The following is an 18,374-nucleotide window of genomic DNA, read 5'->3' on the forward strand; positions in this document are numbered from 1 at the left end:
TTGTTGGCTTTGGCTCGCCACATCCAAGCTTCTTCATCATTGAAAGGGGCATCAAGTTGATGCTTGCCCCTAAATCATATAAAGCTCTTCCGACATTTACCGGCTCAATAGAACGAGGGATAGTAAAAGCACCAGGATCTTTTAGTTTAGGTGGTAGCTTCTTTTGAAGAATGGCGCTACAATTCTCGGAAAGAGAAATGTTTTCATCATCTTTAGACTTTCTTCTTCCCGTTAGCAAATCTTTCATCAATTTGATCAAGAGCTTCGCCGAAAGGAATATTCACCTGAAGTTGTGAGATAAGTTGCATAAACTTCTTGAATTGTCCTTCCTCCTTCTTTTTCTTCTTCTCTAGTTGAGGGTAGGGAAGCTTCACATATGATGGAATAATTTGTGGCTTATCTCCATCTTTCAAGATTTGGCTCTTTGACTTCCTCAAGATTGAGTCTTCATCTATCAATTTCTCACTTTTATCTCCCTCTATTTTTTTCTTCTTTTCATTTTCAACTACTCCTTGATCATTCTCCTTTTCAACTACACCATTTTCAATTTCTTTTTCAACTTCGCCATCTTCTTCCACCTCTACTACTACTTCATCATTTTTCTTTGGAGCTTTTGGAACTAAAGGTGTCAAAACCTTTTTGCTCCTCAATTCTATAGCATTACAAGACTCGTTCTTAGGATTTTCTTTAGTATTACCTGAGAATCCGCCTTTGTTCTGTTCAGCCAATTGCTTAGCTAATTGCCCAAGTTGAGTTTCAAGCATCTTCCTGGAGGCTTCGTTGTTCTTTATTTCAGCCTCTTGACTCTTCTTCATCTCCTCAAAGTTGCCTTGAGTCATCTTCATAAAGTTCATCATAGTTTCCTCAAGAGTTGAAGGCTTTCTTTGTTGTTGTGGAGGAGTAAGCATTTGAGAGTTCAAAGCATTGTTATTTGAGTAGCTCAAGTTGGGATGCTTGTTGATGCCCGGAGTGTAGTATTGATTTTGCCTTTGATAGCCTCCCATGTAGTTGGCTTCCTCACTAGATCCTTCGGGAACACATTCACCATTAGGATGTTCTTCACCACATAAGTCGCACTTGATTGCAGCCAATTGTTGTTGCTTATGAGCCAAAGTAAACCCTTGAAACTCCTTAGTTAGAGCCTCAATTTGTTTGTTCATAGCTGCTTGGTTGGCTAGAATAGCTGTTTGTTCACTCACCCCAAACACTCCTCTTTCTTTCTTTTTCGCTTCAGCACGATACTCATTGCCAGCCATGTTTTCTATTAGAGCTTGGACTTCATGATCAGTTTTGCTCTTGAGACTACCTCCCGCGGAAGCATCTAAGAACATTCTAGTGTTCGGTGTCACCCCCTCAGTGAAGATTTGGAGGTATTGTTTCTCGGTGAACTCGTGGTTTGGACATCTTTTAAGAAGCAAGTTGAATCGCTCTCAAGCATCATACAATGATTCATTCTCCCCTTGCTTTAAGTTAGAGATCTCCATTTTCTTTTCCCAATACTTAGACATAGGGAAATATTTCTCGAGGAACTTAAGCTCTAGCTCCTCCCAAGTTTGAACAGTCCCATTGGGTATAGTCAGCAACCAATCTTTCGCTCTTCCCGTCAAGGTGAAAGGAAACAGCCTTAGTTTCTTCTGTGCATCGGTCACAGTGGCTGGTTGTACGCAGAACTCACATGTTTCAGGAAAGCGGCTTAAGTGTTCATGTGGGCTCATGGCTTCGGTGCCATCGAATTGTCTGTCCCTCAAACCGTTGAGAACAGTAGTCTTGATGTCGAAAGTAACTGGGTTAGCAGGTTGAAAAGTGTGGGTCAGTTGACCGCGATGAGTGGCTAACCCATAGTCTCCTAGCTTTGGTCTTGGTGCAGGTTCTCCCATGATAGTAGATCTAAGAGAAGAGATTGTTTCAGATTCAGTAAAGATTGGCTCCGGTATCTGTTCTCGAACACCCGGTGGAACGGAATGAGACAACCTTTGCAACCGGACAGCTTTCCGAAGTGCTCTAGCAGTTCTTTCAATTTCCGGATCGCACTCTAAGTCGTCAGAGCTCTGTTTACCTCGCATAAACAGCAAAATACCTTAGTAGCGCTGCACGATAAAGAGTAATCAAATGAATACTGAAACAGAAAATTTTAAAATAAAAACAGAAATTTAAATTGCAGAAATCCTAAATTATAACGTAATTGCCTTGTTGATATAAATCCACAGTCCCCGGCAACGGCGCCAAAAACTTGATAGATGTTTGGCAAGTGCACCAAATACTATCGAAGTAGTAAAAATATCGATCCCACGAGGACTGTTTTTAATCTCAATAATTCAACTACGTTGTATTTTAGGATGTATAAAGGTTATTTTGATTTGCCACTAGGCAGTAGATTGGTTTGATTGCATAAAAGTAATTGCTGAAAATAAATTGGTTTTCAAGAATAAGAGAGAGATGAGTTTAGGTCTTTCGAATCATCGATGTTCCCCTAATTGCTATGTTGCACCTATTCGTATGAATGATCTTCTAATCCCACGATAGTTAACAAAATAGTCCTAATCAATCCCTTGAGTTAGGACCCTCTTCTTAAACTACAACCCCTAATCCCTTAGGTGGTCTAATAATCTTTGAAGGTTTAAAGCACGTTAACCTAATATCACTAATAAACGATTATCCATTCCTAGACTAACCATGTTTGTTAGAACAATTCAATAGGTCTAAGTAGAAAGTTATGGTCAGTAGTCATTCATTCTCACTAAATCATATTTATATTTGATCAGGATATAAAAAGCATTAAGAACAATTGAATTGAATAAAGACTAGAATATCATTCACAATAAATAGAGTTTCACAACATAATATCTCAATTAGGGTTACAACGAATCATCTCAGACCTAACCTCTAATGGATTTAGCTACTCATAATAGTGTTAACAAATAACATAATCATTAGAGGTAATAAAACATACACAAAGTGGTTGAAGGATGAAGAAATCGTCCTCCTAGGCTTCCTTGCAGTCACAAAATTGCACTTTGCTCTCTAGAATTCGTAACCCTTGTTTTTGGAATAGACTTCAGCATATATAGGCACAGAATATCGCCCAAATCGTGTCACGTTTTAAGTAAATCGTGACACGTTTTCATCTTGTAGAGCAAGAAAACAAATTAGGGTTTCTCCAAATCGTGGCATGTTTTACCAATCGTGCCACGTTTTCAAATGTCGAACCAAACCTTTCTGACGCTTCTCAAATCGTGTCACGTTTCATCCAAATCGTGATACGTTTTCATTCTTTGCTTTTTCTTCAGTTTTTTTGCTCTTTTGTTGCATAAGTCTCCTTGTGAACTCCATTTTTGTGCTAAAATACATCTAAAATTACGTAATGACAAGATGTCATCAATCACCAAACTATACATGTCATAAACTCCAAATACATCAATACATAAAATCTCCAACCCGTCAAATGGGCACAATCTCGATCAACATAACATATGTTGGAACAAAATGTGTTAAACAATGAACCTTAAAGAGTTTTGATGATAACAAGGTATTAAAAATTGTAAATTGGACTAGCTAATATTTGTTCAAGTGTACAGAACCATAGTTAAAAATTGATATCATACAAAGGTTCTGAATGAGCAAATAAAGAGCAAAAGAAATCAACGAAATTGAAGCTTAGATGCTCCTGAAGGCATGTTTTATCTTGGTTTTCGGGTGTCAAACATTGATTACGTTTGAACCTTTTTAACCTTTGATATCTCATTTTTTCTTGGGAAGGGAAAAAATAAGCAAAACCCTTGAGAATCGAGGTCCGGGAGTTGTTTTCGCTACGGGAAGGTGTTAGGCACCCATAACGACTATAGTATCCTATAGGAACCGTCTTTACTTTCTACGCGCGCGCTTTATTTTTAAATGCTATTTGGAAATTGATATTTACACCTAAGAGTTTACTAAGTCAAGAATTGGAGGGAGAAGAAAGTGTTTGAATTTTTATTTTATTTGAATTGAAGGAATATTGTTTCCTTGCCTACGTACAATTTTAAGATATCAAATCCATCGTAGTTCTCTTCCAAAAAATGTTTTTGTTTTTGTTGGCTGATTTTAAGTTTGAAAATTGGAATTTGAAGAATGAGAGAGAGAGGCCTCAAGGGCATAAGATTGTGAAATTGTGAGGTTGAATTAGTTATTTTGCAAAAGAAAGTCAAAGTATGATTAAAATTCATTAAGATTTTATTTAAGAAAAGAAAGGGAAAATCAATGGGAATTTGGATCCCAAAGTTTATTAGGAAAAAGATTTGAGTGATGTTGTTCATATTTTTTGGAAAAGAGAGTTTTTTCTAAGTTTCAAATCTCCTAAACATACATCTAAGCATACATATCCTAAACATACATCTAAAAATATCTATGTGATGTGTGTGCATGTGTCGGTGCTTGTGTCGGTGTACGTCATTAGAGTCCATTGTCCTTTACATCATACCCTAGTTACATGCTATGGTCTTGCAAGAATTTAAAAGCATAAAGTGAAATACAAGAATTCCTAGGTATTTTTACATTCTAATTTTGCATGAATTTTAAAGTGTAAGAAAGATAAAGACTAAGAATATAAGATGGAGGATGGGATGCCTTATGGAATGCATGAAACATGAAGTAAAGTGGTTAGTAGCATAGGGTATCATAGAATGGAAATTATAAGCAAAAGAAGCACTAAAAACTTGGCAAAAAGTAATAAGACTCTTAACCTAAAAGTAGCAAAGTATACCTAAAATTTACCATATCATCAAGGCAAGTATATGACTTATAATCCTCACATCATGACAATTTTCTAAAGGTTTTATTACAATTAGTGATGTGAGAATCATAAGAACACATTCAAGTCAAGAACCATGACATATTTTAGGTATATTTGTCACTTTAATTTCACAAACAACCATTTACATGACTTGTAAAACAAGTAAACTCATACAATATATTCACATGCAGTAAAAACCACTTCAAAACAGCCAAAAAAAATAATTACAAATTCACACTTCACAAATCAACATCATGTATCATGATTAGGGATCAAGGACATGTACTTTTCACAAATTTTTATACAAAAACATCACAAAATAGCAAGAAAAGCATCACAGTATTTTTTATCAATTTTTAATATGCAAAATCATCACAAAAATGTCACAAAAATAACAAGAAACATTCATGGTAAATTTTTAGAATTTTTAAAGGATTTTTAGACTCAAAAACATACAAAACTTCACAATTTTTAAAAAAATAGTAAACACATTAGTAAGAAATACTACATATATTTTCCTCAGGTTTTAACACATAAAAATATTACAAAAATGTCAAGAAAAATATCAAGAACATATGAAAAAATTTAGGAATTTTAATATGGAATTTTAGACAAAAACTGGGGTGTAATTATCAAATAGCAGTGTATGAATAGTAGGAAAATCATATGGATGCAAAAATCTGCGCAGAAAGGACCCAGGCCCAAGAGAAAAAGGATCTTGGATCATCCAAACGCATCAGGGGCGTTGGATTGATCCAGATCAAGCTAACCCTAAATCAGACGGTGGAGACACAGGCTCAAGGGTGAACCAGACTGGTTCAGGTGAACCGGTCTGGTTCAAGCCCCTTTATAAACACAACAGGCCGGTCCAGGCTCATTCGCATTCTTCGTTTCTGTCTCTAACTCTCTCCTTCTCTCTCTACCTCTCACCGGTTTCTGAAAGAAACTGGTCGGAGAAGATGAAGATCGGCCGGAATCTTCATCCAAACCACCGTCCCTTCCAGATTCCGACGAGGTTGAATCTTTCACCGATTTAAATGCAACAAACCCTAATCTATTCTATTTTTCCTCCTAGACATGAATCCAAAGCCAGAAATCACATACGAACACTGGAACGTTGTAGATCGAAAAAAACTTTACGGTTTTCAAAGACTTTTTGGATCTTTAAAACTTTTTCAAAAGGAACTTTCTGGAAACTCACAGATCTACATCGTTCCATCGATTAGACACACTCACGCGCCTTCATTGATATTTTTGAAAGGAAAGAAGAGAAGGTTGGTGATGTTACCTGTCTTAATCGGAGATTCGAACGGAGATCTCACGGGAGAACTTCGTAACTGCTTCTAATTCTTCTGGCGTTTGATTTGTTGTCTCTGGAAACCAGAAATAGATCATTGAGCTTCTTCTTCTTCTTCTTCGAATCAAACCTAGCTTCGATCTCTCTTCTTCTCTTCCTCAGTTTCCCTCTTGTGATTGCATTTCATGTTTGAATTGCAAGAAGGTGCAAAATGGTTCGGTGATGAAGATTCTTGAAGAGAATCACTGAGAACTTTTGTACATTCGAACTAGTTTGTTGAATTGTGATAGTTTTGGCTTTGATTTCCTGGAAATTTGTATTGATTCTGTTCAATTGGTGATGGATTTGACGGTTAGGGTTTGAAATTGGGGATGAATGTTCTTGGTGTTCTTGGTGAATCTGGAAAACGATTATGATTTTGATTCGAAGGAGAAGAGAGAGATTTAAGAATTGTGTTTATGGTGATTTGGCACGTTGTGATTGATTCTGTCCTGTGCATTTGATGAGTTGGCTCCTTTTATAGCTTGACATGTGTATCTGTAGGCCAATGAGGGCTTTCCACGTATCCTGGACTTGCTTGGACTGAAAATTGGACTAATTTTGGCTTAAGGGCCCTTTTTGCAATTTCGAAAGTTGAGGGACCAATCTGCAAGTAATAAAAATGGACTGGACTGCAATTTATTAGGACTAAAGGACTAAAATGTAAAAAATGACAAAGACTTTAAGGACTGAAATGATAAAAAGGACTTATATGCAAATTGTATGGACTTTTAAGGACTAAAATGCAAATAAGAGGATTTTTAGGGACTAAAATGTAATTAAAATAAAATTTGGTTAAAATTTGGTAAAATGAAAATAACGTAAAGTGAAACAAAAAATAAAATCAACAAAAGGACTAAAATGAACCAACTACACAAATGAGGTACTTCAAAGTAACCTCTCTCTGTTAAAATTTTGTGTGAAATGACCAAAATGCCCCTAGGGACTAAAATGATTCAAAATGACTCAAATGCAATTTTAAAATGGTTTTTTAACAGGGAATTAAAGCAAGAGTTTATACAAACTAAATGAAAAGACTCAGAGACAAGTTTTAGGGATTAAACAGAGTTTTAACATAGGAAATGACTAAAATGCCCCTAGGGGCTAAACTGACTCAAAGACTTCAAATGTGATTTTTGAAATGGGTTTTAACATGAGATTGAAACAAAGACTTATACAAATCAAATGAAAAGACACAAACAATTTTCAAGGACTAAAATGAATTTGAATGCACGAAATGACTAAAATACCCTTTTTCATGAATTTTGCAAATAACATTGAAATAAGATGCAGAGGAATATGCAATTGATCAGAGACCAATTCAAATGACTTGAAATGCAAGAAAGATGTTTTGGATGACTTGAAATGCAAGATGACATGGACAAATACACAGTTGAAAAGATTTGTAAAGCTAAGTTGAGAGATAAAGCAGAGTAAAATGTCGGTGTAAACAATAGCAAATTGGCAATTATTCAAGAATAATAGACATATATCAAAGATGAAAGAAAATTTTGAACAAGTATTTTTAGGTCCAAAATTAGGGTATAACAGCTGCCCCTATTTAAGTTTCTTTGTCCGGAGAGTCAAGAGACGAAGTCTTTGATTTGACGGGACGAAGATACTTAAATATTAACATTTGCACTGTTTTTGGACATAAAAATACACTTCTCACATTTTCAAAAACATGAATGCCATGCAACATTTTGGTTATGAATGCAAGACAAACGAACTGGAGTCTACAGAGCATGCCATATCACTGGGGATTTAGGTAGACATTGACAGGGTAGACAAACCAGGGGACAAAAGATAGGTACAAGTTGTTCTTTGGATCGAACTCGCCACTTGACCATGGAATACAAACAGGAGATGGGTACAAGCTGTTCTTTGGATCGAACTTGCCGCTTGACTGGGAATAAAAATACAAGACAGGTACAAGCTGTTCTTTGGATCGAACTTGGCACTTGACCGGAGACATAGTCATATAGGAAGATACAAGCTGTTCTTTGGATTGAACTTGTCGCTTGATTGAAAACATAAACAAATAGGCAGGTACAAACTGTTCTTGGGATCGAACTTGCCATTTGACCTGGAAGCATAGACAAAAAGTTGATACAAGCTGTTCTTTGGATCGAACTTGCGGGTTGATCAATATCACAACATGTAGGTAGGGCAAACTGTTCTTTGGATCGAACTTGTCGTTTGACCGATGACAAAACATAAGCAGGGTACACACTGTTCTTTGGATCGAACTTGCCGTTTGACCAAAAACATAGGCATATAAGCAGGTACAAGCTGTTCTTTGGAGCGAACTAGCCACTTGACCAATAACAAGACATATGACAAGATACAAATTGGAAGTTTGATTTGAAAAGATACAAATTGAGAGTAAGTTGACATTGATTTGATTTGAGAATAGACATGACCATTATTGTTGGCCCAAAAGCAAATTGGGAATGGATTAACATTGATTTGAATTGAATTGAAAGTTGATATTGAAAGAGACATTGGAGGTTGAAAATAGTCAGAGACATAGACATTGAATTGGAAAGTTGAAATTGAGTTGAATTGGAAATTGAAATTGAATTGAATTAAAAATTGAAATTGGGTTGAATTGAAATTGAGATTGAGTTGAGTTGAAAGTTGAGATTGAACTGGATTGAAAGTGAAGATTGGGTTGAATTGAAAGTTGAGATTGGGAATGCAACATGTATGTATGGTATAACAAGATTATTGAATGTATGAGCACATAAAATGCATGATTATGCATGTATGAATGCTTGAAATGCATGATTGGTTTGTAGTTTGACAGAGAAATTTCACAGAGACAGACGAAACATTGGAAGATTGGGCACGTAGTGGCTCATGCTATAACATATTCATATGGAAATCCTCTTTGGAGAGACCGTCGTTGAAAGACGTATCAAAACCATGGCTGAGGGCAATAGAAACTTGTAGAGGAGGGACCTTTGGAAGATTCTTGGGCCGTTGTTAGGCGTGTCAGTGCTGGGTAAACGTTGGATGTTCGCATCTGTGGTCAATGCTTTTCATTCTTTCATTCTTTCTTTTTTCATTTTTCAATCCCATTTTTCCTGAACCGCCCTTTCGGGTTTTCGATTCACCTGGAATAAATTCTTTTCATTGCCCCATTTTGCCTGAATTGCCTTCATAGGTTGTCAATCAGCAGGGTGCTCATTTTTGCCTAAGCCGCCCTTTCGGGTTTTCAACTTAGCGAGCTTTTTATTTGCATTTTTTACTTTCATTCTGTTTTTTCATTCTTGCCATTGACCACAGATCATCCTGGGGAACAACCTGCTTGTAACGTGTATTGAAATGGACATTGATATACATTTATTCATGCATGTTTCACTGGAATGTACCTTATTGCTCAGGTTTGCTTTCAAAATAGACAGAAAAAGGTTTTTTTAATTTCCAAAGATGTTTGTTCCAGACATTGACATTATCAAATAGAAAGGAAATATTTTGTATATAGCATTGAAAATAGAAAGAAAAATAGAGTTTCAAACAATAGCACAGGCTCAAATTGATGTAGAAGAGTGAGAGTCAGCCAAAGGCATGACTTCACGGATTTACAAAGCTTGGAAAATGGTAATTTTATTGGTTGGTGGTACATTGAACACGATGACCGCTACATTTCATAGAAATTTTGAATTCACAAGTACAGAAGCTTCTGATGAAGACGATCATTGACAGCTGCAGATGCCCCAAGGGGTGATGGTGATTCGCCAGATATAGTTACTTGTCTTTGATTATCAATCTCATTTTTGCATGAACCGCCCTTCCGGGTTTTCGGCTCATCGAGACGCTCATTCTTGCTTGAGTTGCGTACAATCTCAGCGAGCTTTTTCATATTCATTTTTTTTGTCCCTAACTTTTGCCTGGATCGCCCTTTCGGGTTTTCGATCCACCGGGAAGCGCATTTTTGCCTAGGCCGCCCTTTCGGGTTTTCGACCTACCACGCTGTTCTTTTCTTTTTAGACAGAGTATTTCTTGACTATATCGGCATTAACAGGATTCGGAAGTTCGACACCATCCATGTGTGTAAGGATCAAAGCACCACCAGAGAAAGCCTTCTTGACAACATAAGGACCTTCATAGTTAGGTGACCACTTGCCCCTTGGGTCGGGTTGCTGGCTTATTCTTCTTTTCAAAACAAGTTCGCGCTCCTTGAATTCACGAGGTCGGACTTTCTTGTCAAACGCATTCTTCATTCGCACTTGATACAACTGTCCATGAGCCATAGCACCCATGCGTTTCTCTTCAATCAAATTCAATTGGTCATACCGACTTTGACACCATTCAGCCTCAGTCAACTTTGCTTCCATGATCACTCGAAGTGATGGAATCTCCACTTCTAGAGGGAGAACTGCTTCCATGCCATATACCAAAGAGAAAGGAGTTGCCCCGGTTGAACTGCGCACTGTAGTACGGTAACCATGCAAGGCAAACGGTAGCATCTCATGCCAGTCTTTGTAAGTAGTGACCATCTTCTGAACAATCTTCTTGATATTCTTGTTAGCGGCCTCAACTGCACCATTCATCTAGCGCCTATAAGGAGAAGAGTTGTGATGTTCGATTTTGAATTCTTCACATAAAGCCTGCATCATGCTATTGTTCAGATTGGAACCATTGTCGGTGATGATTTTGTTAGGAACCCCATATCGACAGATGATGTTATTCTTGATAAACTTCACTACCACTTGCTTGGTCACATTTGCATAGGAAGCAGCTTCAACCCACTTGGTGAAGTAATCAATTGCCACTAGAATGAAACGATGTCCGTTAGAAGCCTTTGGTTCAATTCTCCCGATCATGTCAATGCCCCACATAGAGAAAGGCCATGGAGAAGAAATAACATTGAGGCCATGCGGAGGCACATGGATCTTGTCAGCATAAATTTGACATTTGTGGCATCTCTTGGCATGTCTGTGGCAGTCACGCTCCATGGTTATCCAGTAATAGCCGGCTCTTAATAGTTTTCTTGACATGGTGTGACCCGTAGCATGGGTCCCAAAGGTACCGTCATGTACATCATGCATCAATTTCTCAGCTTCTTGTTTATCAACATATCTCAACAAGATCATGTCATAATTCCTTTTGTATAGGATTTTTCCGTCCAGAAGGAATCTGCTAGCCCATCTTCTCAAGGTCTTTTTATCCCTATTGGAAGCACCAGGTGGATATTCATGATTTTGCAAGAACCGTTTGATGTTATGATACCAAGGTTTTCCATTATTCACACCTTCATCAGCTTGATCTGGCATATTTTCAATAGTAAACACATGAGCGGGTCTATCAAGACGCTGCACTTTGATTACGGGCACATCATTCCAATGGTTCACACGAAACATGGAAGACAAAGTAGCAAGAGCATCAACCATCTGGTTTTCATCCCGAGGGATATGGTGCAACTCAACCTTTGTAAAGTATGTCAACAGACGTCTTGCATAGTCACGGTAAGGGATCAGCTTCTCATGATGAGTCTCCCATTCACCCTTTATCTGATTAATAACAAGTGCGGAATCTCCATAGATGTCAAGGTGCTTAATTCTCAGGTCAATGGCTTCCTCAATGCCCAAGATGCATGCTTCATATTCAGCTATGTTGTTCGTGCATTCAAAAGTTATTCGAGCAGTGAAAGGAATGTGGTGCCCTTGCGGAGTTACAATGATGGCCCCCAATCCCTTTACCATAAGCATTGACAGCACCATCAAACACCAGTCCCCATTTGCTATTGGGATCTGGCCCTTCATTGATCAGTGGTTCTTCACAGTCTTTTGCTTTCAGGTACATAATCTCTTTATCAGGGAAATCAAACTTAATTGGCTGGTAATCATCAAGAGGTTGACAAGCAAGATGCTCGGCAAGGATGCTTCCTTTGATTGCTTTCTGAGCTTTGTACACAATATCATATTCAGACACAACATTTGCCAATGTGCAATCTTTCCAGTAACAGCAGGTTTTTCAAAGATGTACTTGATTGGATCCATTCGGGATATCAACCAAGTTGTATGATTCACCATATAATGACGCAAGCGTTTGGCAGCCCAAGCTAAAGCACAACAAGTCTTTTCAAGCATTGTATACCGAGTCTCATAGTCGGTGAATTTCTTGCTCAAATAGTAGATAGCATGTTCTTTCTTTCCAGTCTCGTCTTGTTGACCGAGAACACACCCTACATAATCATCCAACACTGACAGGTACATGAACAAAGGCCTTCTCTCCACCGGCGGGACAAGGATAAGTGGCTCCAACAAGTATTCTTTAATGCTATCAAAAGCTTCCTGACATTCATCATTCCATACAACAGGCTGATTTTTTCTGAGCAGCTTGAAAATTGGTCCGCAGGTAGTAGTCATGTGAGATATGAATCTTGAAATATAATTCAGGCGTCCGAGGAAACCTCTGACTTGCTTTTCAGTTTGAGGGGCCGACATCTCTCTGATGGCTCGGACTTTATCAGGATTAACTTCAATGCCTCTTTGGCTGACGATGAAGCCTAGCAACTTTCCAGATCTTACACCGAATGTACACTTGTTAGGATTCAACCGCAGCTTGTACTTTCTTAGTCTTTCAAACATCTTCTTTAAATACACAACATGCTGCTCTTCATCACTTGATTTCACAATTATATCATCAACATATACTTCAATTTCTTTGTGAATCATATCATGAAACAGATTGGTCATACCCCTTTGATAGGTAGCACCAGCATTTATCAAGCCGAACGGCATCACCTTATAACAGAATGTTCCCCACGAAGTGATGAAGGACGTCTTTTCTCTATCTTCAGGTGACATCCGTATCTGGTTATAGCCAGAGAAACCATCCATAAAAGAGAATACTTTGGATTGAGCAGTACTGTCAACAAGCACATCAATATGAGGCAATGGGAAGTTATCTTTCGGACTGGCTTTATTCAGATCTCTGTAATCAACACACATTCGAACTTTCCCATCTTTCTTCGGTACTGGTACAATGTTGGCAATCCACTCAGGATATTCAGCTGTCATGAGGAAACCCGCATCAATTTGCTTTTGCACCTCAGCCTTGATCTTAAGAGCCATGTCTGGGCGAGACCTTCTCAATTTCTGTTTAACAGGAGGACATTCAGGTCTTGTCGGTATCCGATGTTCCACAATATTGGGATCTAGACCCGGCATATCTTCATAGGACCATGCAAAGACATCTGGATAATCATGGAAAAGCTGAGTAATCTTCTTTTTCACTTCTAGCTCAAGTGCAGCACCAATCTTGATCTCTCGCTTGTTCTCTTCAAGACCCAGGTTGATAAGCTCAATCTCTTCTTGGTGAGGCTGAATGGCTCTTCTTTCTTGCTCCAGCAGTCGAGTGATCTCATACGGTATCTCTTCATCATCCTCCTCATCTTCAGCTTCATATACAGGGAATTCAAAATTTGGAGGAACCATAGGGTCACTGTGTTCAACGGGTTTATTGTGGTTCAATCTGCATAATATGATTGGGATGATTTTAGAAAAAATGTTTTTCATGCAGATTTTTGAAATTAATAAGAAAATACAGATGTTTTGGTTTTTTCTGGCATTACCATTATTTCCAAGAAAAGGCACTAAAAAGTGAAAAAACAAAGAGTCGTGGGAAAGACGACAACTTTTATTGATAACGGCAATGCCGAAACAAACATGCCCTTACAAGAATATCACTTTCGCCTTGGGCAGATCGAAAGGATTGTTATTTTGAAAACAAAGAAAAACATGAGAACAAGACACATTACATGGAAGCATGCATGACTAAAGGAACATCAATGGCCTCCCAATTTCTCACAGTGCCTCCTGGTACAACAAACGTAGGCACATAACTACTTTCACCAGCATCTTCAACAATAGCATTGATAAACCCAGCACTATAGAAAGTTCCTGTTGAAACGCCTGAGGTCGGGGAAAACCCAAGGCCCTCTTTACGCTTATTTTCCAAAATATGTATCACCTTGCCCCAGCCAGCAGCTTGCCCTTCTTGAACAGCTCTCTGGGCGTCTTTCAATGAAGTCATACTAGCACTAGCTCTCCGGGGTTCTGCACCTTCAACAGTCAAGCCTTGAAATGACATCCCTTCAGCGGACCCATTCCTCACAAACTTGAGTTTCTGATGTAGAGTAGAAGTTACTGCCCCAGCGTCGTGAATCCACGGTCTTCCGAGGAGACAACTATAAGAAGCATTGATGTCCATGACCTGGAAAGTGATCTGAAATGTCTCAGGGCCAATGGTAATTGGCAAGTCTACTTCCCCAAGAACATCTTTACGAGATCCATCAAACGCCTTAACCAAATAACTACTTCCTCTTAGAGAGAGTCCATGATGACTCAACTGTCTTAGCGTAGACTCAGGCATTACGTTTAAGGATGATCCAGTGTCCACCAACACATTGGATATCATGTCAGACTTACAGTGCACGGAGATATGCAAAGCTAAATTATGGTATTTCCCTGCTTCGGGGAGCTCATCGTCACCAAATCCCAAGTTATTGCAAGCAGTAATGTTACCCACTATTCCATTGAACCGATCCACGGAGACTTCATGATCAACATAGGCCTGTTCCAGTACCTTCATTAACACTTTTCTGTGAGCTTCTGAGCTCATGAGTAGAGACAAGATGGATATCTTTGACGGAGTTTGCAGCAGCTGGTCCACAATCTTATAATCGCTCTTTTTAATAAGCCTCAGAATTTCATCCAGATTAGACTCCTCAATAGATTGGCCTGATGGGCCGGCGTTCTTGTCAATAGGAGGAGCAACTGGTGGAGTTATTGTAGCAACAAGTGTAACCACCTTCTTTTGGAACAAGGGTGGACGGACTTTTCCGCTTCTCAGAGCTGTAATTTCTCCGGCGACGTTATCAACCGTAGCTGGGGATACTAGACGCACTTCCACTCCATTCTCAATCATGGTTGCATCATACTTGTAAGGGATTGCCTTTGTAGAGGCATAAGATACCGGACCAGGTAGCCTGATCACCAAAGGTTCAACATTCCTTGTCTGGGACATACTTTTAGTGGGCGAATCATGAAACACTGGCACAATCACACAAACGTCACTGGAAATCAAGTGTTTATCATCCATCATCTGTATATTATCTTACAACAACCCATAGGATCTTGAAGACATTCTGAACAAGAAGCATGATCGTGATTGAACAAAGAAGCCCGGCAAAGTTTGACATGTAGTGGCACCAAAGGAGTAGCGACATTACGGACATCTAAAGTGGGAGCCTCTCTAGGAACAGGAACTCCTTCGAAAGCCTCGATCATGTTAACGGCAGCATGGTTTGGAAGTGGGTTGTCGAGAACATGAGGAACACTATTTTCAAACATCAACAGTCCTCTGTCTATCAGGTCTTTTACCACATATTTCAGAGCGTAGCAACCCTCAACATCGTGGCCTTGAGCGCCTTGGTGGAATTCACATGTGAGATCTTGTCGGAACCTGGGAAGCAATGGCGTAGGCGGAGGCTTGCCTGGTCTGGTGACACAGTGTCCTTTAGCGAGTAGAGTTGGGAGCAAGTCAGCATACCGCATCAGATCGAGCACGAGCCACTTTTCAGACTGCGGCAGAGGAACCAGGAGACAATGAGCACGGGAAGCCATTTGTCACCGATGAATGATGCATATGATGCATGATATGCAAATGCGAAAAGACTCTTTTTTTTTGTCAGAAGACCTGTCAAAGTGGTTGTGAAGATCACGGAGAAACACGGTTTTATTTGAAGATCTTGAGCAAAACTAGAAGTTTAGTTGAGATGGTATCACTTGGTGTTCACATCTGTGATGTTCAAAAGATGACTTGTCTAAGTCCTCCGATAAATGCATGGGAAAAGTTTATACATGTATGCATGTATGCATGATCACATTCAAGTACAGAGAAAACATGGTGGGTTGAGGTTCAAAGTCAAGGAGTCATGGGTGGACATGGTGTCCGGTGAAACTAGGGCTTTGGATAATAGTAACCAGGTTCTAAAAAGGTTCCTAAGTTGCAACCTCTCCGACGTATATCATGGTGCCACGAGACAAACACTCGCTCCATGATTATGTGTAAGAAGGTCTAACTTGAGTGTAGTATCGCATGACGACTAAAACTCGAGACAAAACTCGGTTTAGCCTCCGCACTACATCCTAGAAAATGGCCATGGATGGGTTCGGTTATCTATGGTTCATAGCGTCATAGAACAATTAGAAGTAAAGTGCCTAAACGGGACAACACGCGCCGACAACATCACCCCCAAAATGCCTTAGATTGATAGCATAATCCAAAACACGAGGCAACCCCCGGAATGAATTGTCGATTATATCCCCCCTAAATCCTAAGTTCACTCAGCCCGGGTGTAGGACTTTTGATATTCTCACCCCACATGTTTGCAAGAATTTAAGCATTTATTCACATAAGAAAACAAAAAGAAGCAAGTAAAAACGAAAGCGCAAGCGTGGAAATAAAGACTAGGCGTAACTCTCGAATTTTCCCCAGTGAAGTCGCCAACTGTTTTATCTTGGCTTTCGGGTGTCAAACATTGATTACGTTTGAACCTTTTTAACCTTTGATATCTCATTTTTTCTTGGGAAGGGAAAAAATAAGCAAAACCCTTGAGAATCGAGGTCCGGAAGTTGTTTTCGCTACGGGAAGGTGTTAGGCACCCATAACGACTATAGTATCCTATAGGAACCGTCTTTACTTTCTACGCGCGCGCTTTATTTTTAAATGCTATTTGGAAAATGATATTTACACCTAAGAGTTTACTAAGTCAAGAATTGGAGGGAGAAGAAAGTGTTTGAATTTTTATTTTATTTGAATTGGTGTTCTTGGTGAATCTGGAAAACGATTATGATTTTGATTCTTAGGAGAAGAGAGAGAATTGAGAATTGTGTTTATGATGATTTGGCACGTTGTGATTGATTCTGTCCTATGCATTTGATGAGTTGGCTCCTTTTATAGCTTGACATGTGTATCTGTAGGCCAATGAGGGCTTGCCACGTATCCTGGACTTGCTTGGACTGAAAATTGGACTAATTTTGGCTTAAGGGTCCTTTTTGCAATTTCGAAAGTTGAGGGACCAATCTACAAGTAATAAAAATGGACTGGACTGCAATTTATTAGGACTAAAGGACTAAAATGTAAAAAATGACAAAGACTTTAAGGACTGAAATGATAAAAAGGACTTATATGCAAATTGTATGGACTTTTAAGGACTAAAATGCAAAGAAGAGGATTTTTAGGGACTAAAATGTAATTAAAATAAAATTTGGTTAAAATTTGGTAAAATGAAAATAACGTAAAATGAAACAAAAAATAAAATCAACAAAAGGACTAAAATGAACCAACTACACAAATGAGGTACTTCAAAGTAACCTCTCTCTGTTAAAATTTTGTGTGAAATGACCAAAATGCCCCTAGGGACTAAAATGATTCAAAATGACTCAAATGCAATTTTAAAATGGTTTTTTAACAGGGAATTAAAGCAAGAGTTTATACAAACTAAATGAAAAGACTCAGAGACAAGTTTTAGGGATTAAACAGAGTTTTAACACAGGAAATGACTAAAATGCCCCTAGGGGCTAAACTGACTCAAAGACTTCAAATGTGATTTTTGAAATGGGTTTTAACATGAGATTGAAACAAAGACTTATACAAATCAAATGAAAAGACACAAACAATTTTCAAGGACTAAAATGAATTTGAATGCAGGAAATGACTAAAATACCCTTTTTCATGAATTTTGCAAATAACATTGAAATAAGATGCAGATGAATATGCAATTGATCAGAGACCAATTCAAATGACTTGAAATGCAAGAAAGATGTTTTGGATGACTTGAAATGCAAGAAGACATGGACAAATACACAGTTGAAAAGATTTGTAAAGCTAAGTTGAGAGATAAAGCAGAGTAAAATGTCAGTGTAAACAATAGCAAATTGGCAATTATTCAAGAATAATAGACATATATCAAAGATGAAAGAAAATTTTGAACAAGTATTTTTAGGTCCAAAATTAGGGTATAACAAGGCAAAGTGCTCCTGAAGACTAAAGCGTTCCTGAAAGAAAAGTGCTCCTGAAGTCAAAGTGCTACTGAAGTCAAAGTGCTCCTGAAGATTAGTGCTCCTGAAGACAAGAAGTCCTGAAGCGTCACGTCATCAGAAGCTATATCATCAGAAGTTGCCCCATCAGAAGCCATTTCACCAGAAGCTGAAGATCAACTGGATTTGCAAAATTCAAGGATTCAAGAGTTGT

The sequence above is a fragment of the Medicago sativa genome, chromosome 7 (genome assembly GCF_051527215.1).
Source record: "Medicago sativa cultivar Bolivia chromosome 7, Bolivia_mono, whole genome shotgun sequence".
NCBI lineage: Eukaryota > Viridiplantae > Streptophyta > Magnoliopsida > Fabales > Fabaceae > Medicago > Medicago sativa.